Raw genomic sequence first — 6,000 nt, 5'->3', positions numbered from 1 at the left:
CGTGACCTTTCAGTTTGTGAGATGACGCCCAGCCCTCTGAGCCACATCAGTCAGGGCTCTGCATTTTTCTTGCTGAAAAGTGAGGAGGGAAGAATAGTGGTCTGTTAGCTGTGTAAACTTAACCCCATACCTACTCTTCTGGTTAAAATATGGCTTTGACATAGGGCGAGTAAAGATCAGAAACCAGATGGTAGACACAGGTGTACACTTACTTCATTGGGGGGTGATGCCATTGGATGAATTCCTTTGCCACTTCTTAGCCCCACTGTTATTGGTAGTGATATATAATAACTAGGTTGCTTTTAGTCAGTGGGGCTGTCTATACACAGAACTGGGGCAAATTTGAGAAAGGACTGAGAAGGAAAAAATTAACAGAAAGTGCTGACTTTTCATGTTTCAAATTACCTCCTATCCTGACTTGTCACCATTTCTGTATTCAGAAATCAAAGGCTTTGGTTACAGATTCCTCAGCTTTAACAATGAAATGAGAAATGACTTGGAATAAAATTCTGTGTTCCTTGTTGTCCTGCTAGCTAAAGACAGTAGGCCCTGGAAAATGTAGGGAAAGTGGCCTTTTACTGGCCTTCAAGATTTAAGATTACAGAATGGCAGCGTAGGACTTGTCTCACTAGTGCCCCCTTGTGGGCCTCAGAGGGGATACCCTGGAAGCATATGTTTCTACCAGTCTGTATTTTATTTTATTTTATTTTATTTTATTTTATTTTATTTAAGTTTATTTAAGTTTATTAAATACATTGGAGTGAAATTGGCTAATGAAATTATACAGGTTTCAAGTGCACAATTCTCTAATACATCATGTGTACATTTTATTGTGTTCACCACCCCAAGTCAAGTCTCCTCTGTCACCATATATTTGACCCCCTTTACCCTTTTCTACCTCACCTCACCCCCTTGCTCTCTGGTTACCACCCTACTCTTGTCTGTGTCAATGAGTTTTTGTTTGTCTTGTTTGCTCATCTGTTGCTTTCAGTTTTATATCTCACATGAGTCAAATCATATGGTTTTAGATTTTCTCCATCTGACTTATTTCACTTATAATAATATTTTCAAGATGCATCCATGTTGTCACAAAGGGTAGTATTTCATCTTATATTATGGCTGACTTGTATTTCATTGTATATATGCCATTTCTTTTGTATCCATTGATTTGTGATGACCACTTCCATATCTTGGCTATTGTAAATAATGTGGCAATGAATATATGGATACATATGTCTTTTTGTGTTTTGAATTTCTTTGGGTAAATACCCAGAAGTGGAATTCCTGGGTACTTCTTTTTCTCTTGTTATAGCCTTTGTTTTAAGGTATATTTTGTCTGGTGTAAGTACTGCTATTCTAACTTTTTGTTTTATTTTGTTTCCATTTTTATGCAATATCATTTTCCATCCCTTTACTTTCAGTCTTCGTGTCTTTTGATCTGAAGTGAGTCTTTTGTAGACTGCACAGGTAAAGGTCTTGTTTTGTTTTCCATTCAGCTACCACACCTTTTGATTGGAGCATTGAATCCATTTGAATTTAAAATAATTGTGTATAGTTACTGCCATTTAATTACTCATTTTCTTGACTTTCTTCTTCTTCTTAAAGAAGACCCTTTAACAATTCTTGTGACACTGCTTTGAGTGGTGAGGAACTCCTTTGGTTTTATCTTATCTGTGAAGCTGTGAGGCTTTATCCTGTCCTTTAATTTTAAATGATAGCTTTGCTGGATAGAGTAGTCTTGACTGTAGGGCCTTGCTTCTCATCACTCTATTTCATGCCAGTCCTTTCTAGCCTGCAAAATTTCTGTTGAGAAATCACATGACATTGTTATGGGAGCTCCCTTGTAGGTAACTGTTTTTTTTTTTGCTTGTTTGTTTATTTATTTTTCCTACTTTCAAGATTCTCTCTGTGTCTTTAACCATTGCCATTTTAATTATCATGTGTCTTGGTGTAGGATCTTTGGGTTTGTTTTGCTTGGGGGTTTTTGCACTTCCTGAGTTTGTGTGTCTTTTTCCTTTACCAGGTGAGGGAAGATTTCCATCATTATTTCTTCAAATAGATTGTCAATCCCCTGCTTTCTGTCTTCTTCTCTGGTATCCCTATGATGCAGATATTGTTGTCTCAGAGGTCCCTTAAACTATCTTTTTTTCCCCTCATTAACTTGGTGTTTTCTGCTCCTCTATCTTACAAATCACTGATCTGGTCTTCTGCTTCATTTAATGTATGGCTGATTCCTTCTAGTGTATTTTTCATTTTGATTGCTGTATTCTTGATTTCTGACTGGTTATTTTTTATTGTTTCTATTCTCACTATGTTCCTTGAGCATCCTTATAACCACTGTTTTAAACTCTGTATTTGCTAGTTTGCTTGCCTCCATTTCATTTAGTTCTTTCTCTAAAGATTTCTCCTGTTATTTTGGGGGGGACTTTTTTTGTTCATTTCCCCATTTTTAGCTACCTCTTTGTGTCTGTTTCTATGTATTAGGCATATCTGTTATGCTTTTCATTCTTAGTATGGTGGGCTTATGTAGTAAGTGTCCTATAGGGCACAGCCGCCCAGTCACCTGAGCTGAGACCTCTAAGTGTGTTCCCTACTAGTGTGAGCTGTGTGCACCCTCCTGTTGTAGCTGAGCCTTGATTGCTGCCTGCATGGCTGTGAGGACTTGCCATGACTACAGTGGGGGATCAGCTGCACAGGGGCTCACCTCATGAAGCAGAACTTGCTTTAACAGGCTCTTGTGCATGCCAAGTCTTTCTCTTGAGTGTGTCACGTATGGATGTGGTTGGGTGGCACACCATCATAGTCTGAAACTGGCCACTGGGTGCACTGGCTCTGAGGCCTCCCAGGAGGTATTGGTCAAAATCAATGATCTTGTGTGCCCTGCCAAGGCCACTTGGTGTGTGAGCTATAAAGTGATTTGCAGATGGTTGGTACTTATACTGGGCTTAGAGGTACATGGGGGAGACCAAACTATGAACTAAGTGACCTGGATCACACAGAGGCCAGATGCTTTTTATTTTGGGTTTTCAAACTTTTGAAAACATTTAGGAAAGTCTACACTATGAGCCAAGATAGGCTGTTGTATGGAAAAGCCACTGGAAGTGGAGCAGGTGGGTCTGCAAATTGGGTGGGTGGGGTGAACAGTGTGAGCCGGGGTCAGAAAATGAATAGTGGCCTCTGCCAGAACTTCTGCCTGGGAGAAAGCTGACCCTCCAGTCTTCATCCTAATGCTAGACTATTCAGTTCCTCCCTATATGTCTCTTGTGCCCTGAAGCTACTGCCCCAGCACTGGAACTCAGAGCAGGTGAGTTTGTCATCAAATAAGTCTGTGTACAAGCCCTGTTTGAGGAACTCCTAGGACTCCTCTGTCTCAGCCTAATTCCCTGATGGGTTTTCATAGCCAGAAGTTATGGGGAATTCTCTTCCTAGCACTGGAAGCCTGGGATGGGAGTTCTGATGTAGACCAGGACCCTTTGCTCCTCAGGAGGGATCTGCACATTTTGATGTGGCTATGGGAGGATTCAAGCACAGCATTTATCTACTCCTTCATCTTTACTGAAAGTCTGTCTAGAAGTCAATTCTCCATGTCTCATGTCATCCACCTGCCAGGTTTCTACTCATTTTTACACATATATCCCAATTTATACTCTGTAAGTAATCCCAAATAAAACCACATACCAGCACACCTCAAAGGTCCATAGTGTTTCTTTCTTCTTTATTAGTAGTCTTAAACTTTTTATTTATCCTGCCCCTTTTTTTACCTTCCCAACTTGCACTGTAATACTTGCATATATGTGCAAAAGATAGCATAATGGGCAATGATTTCACTTACACCTTTTACCAGTACTATGTGTCATAAGTAGTGGCCACTCAAACTGCAGGAGATTATTTTCAAAAATTTACTATAATTCTGACTCTTTCAATCCTGATTAATTTTAGGTTCTGTATTTAAACTCTGACAAAGTGCATATTAAAGGTACCATTTTTGTTTTTCTTTGTTTCCATGTCTTATTGATGCATTTCCATGAGTATATTTTTCTTATTTCTCCATGAAAATGATCTATGATGAAATCAGCTTTGGAGGCAACACTCAAACAGAAATCAGTTAAAATAGTCAATCAGGGAAGATACGGCAGAAATTCAGACATGATCAGTGAGGTTGTTGATAAGATAGCTTCTAAATGGCTCTTTTAAAACCTAAGATTCTTTTAAACTAATCAGAGTTAGGACTTTTGCCTTTTTATTTGTGTTTTCCACTTTACTAAAGGGCATTTGTCCCCATTAGGAAGTACTTAAATATGAGAATTACCTTAGACAGTAGAGTAAATAATTCTGTTTGAGGGAAAGAGAGGAAGAAGCAACAAGCATTTTGGATTTAGGTAATCACTGAACATATTAAACCACGACATCTCTCAATGGGAGTTAAATGCTCTGTGTGAGGATTCCAGGTGTTTCTTTGGTTCATTCTTTCTGTTAGAACCTAAGGTTATTTACAGATGCAAGTGGTCTCAGATGGAGTTGCCCCAAGGGTTATCTGAGCACAGCAGGCCTTTGTGCTTGGGTATTTTCCTTCACCAAGGGGCTGCAGATGCAGAGCCCTTCTAGTCTTCTCCAGACAGGAAGTGATTTTTCCAATTTGGGGTTGAACAAGCAGAATATTTTTCTTCTAGTGAGTCAGAATGCATTCTCTTTGAAGTTTATCTCCATTGCTCCTTTCTACTCCATTCTAAGCTTGGCAGAACAGATCTCATCCCTCTTCTACCTGAGAATCCTTTGGATATTTGGAGACAGTAATTAGTTTCTATATGGAGTTTATCTTTATTTGCCTAAACATTTCCAGTTTTCCAAATTCCTCATGATATGATTTCCATTCTCTTCTTTACTTTGGTTGCTATACTTTCGTGTGCTCTATTTTGCCTCGTGTGGGCTTCAGAGCAGAATGGGATGCTCTGAGCAGCCCAAAGGGGAACAAGACTGTCTTTCCCACCCCACTTGATTTTCTCTTCTTCAAACCCTGATCCAATCAGTATCCTTTACATGCCCCAGACCCCCTGACCCTTTCCCCTTGAGAAGTACTTCTGGACTTTTATTTCCTTCCTTCATGCAGTCTTATCTCTGAAGGTCCTCAGTTTAGATCCATGTGCATGAAAATGATTTTTGTTTTGTTTTTGCAGCTTTCCTTGAATTTTCCAAATCCTTGTTGCTGTTCTTTACTTGATGTGAGTTTATGACAAAGTTTATTGCCTTCAGGGAAGGTTGCTTTTCTTCATATTCAGTCCAGAGCCCAATGTAGACCTAAGAAATATTTACTGAGTTCATGATAAGTATCTTGTATTGACTTGTCTTCATTTCATCATGTTCATCATCATCATCTTAGCAGCACATTGCTCACTTTGCCTATAGACAATAGTGTCTATAATGTTTATGGAGAAAGAGCCCATGAAGAACCTGTGGTTTTTAATGAATGGAGTTTTATGATTTTACTCCAAGCTTAGTCTTCCTGTGTGGTTCAGTACAGAGCTGCCACCAGTATCAGGGAAGTAGTGGGATATAACAGAGATCTGTGGGAACTGGCCTGAGATGTGGTCTGCTGAAATTAATATGATATGCTCTCTACTGACCTCTGGCTGGAATTCCCTCCACAGGATGGCTAGAAGAGTCAGGGAAGCAATGTGATGTGCTGAGAAGAGCCCTAGGCTTACTTAGATTTAGGCTTGATTTCTGTCTCTGCTTCTTACTTCATGCTAACCACCCAGGACTCAGTATTTTTATCTATAAAATTGGAGTTAACTTAACAGCCAAGATCTCAGAATTAGCATGATGGCGAGATGACAATGTTTCACAAGACATGTGGTGAACTCTGGCCTGAGCGCTTCTGGCATCCTGCAAATTTTCTTACTCAGGCCCCACCACTGGTTCTGGTGAACAAAGAACATTCCAATACAACCAGTGGTTGCTTCCCTGACATTTGACATAATAGTAAATCCTCTCCTGCAGCCT

The sequence above is a fragment of the Phyllostomus hastatus genome, unplaced genomic scaffold (assembly GCF_019186645.2).
Source record: "Phyllostomus hastatus isolate PE091 unplaced genomic scaffold, TTU_PhHast_1.1 phas_scaffold_193, whole genome shotgun sequence".
Taxonomy (NCBI): Eukaryota; Metazoa; Chordata; class Mammalia; order Chiroptera; family Phyllostomidae; genus Phyllostomus; species Phyllostomus hastatus.
The sequence above is the reverse complement of the archived record's forward strand: the minus strand, read 5'-3'. Positions refer to the sequence as shown.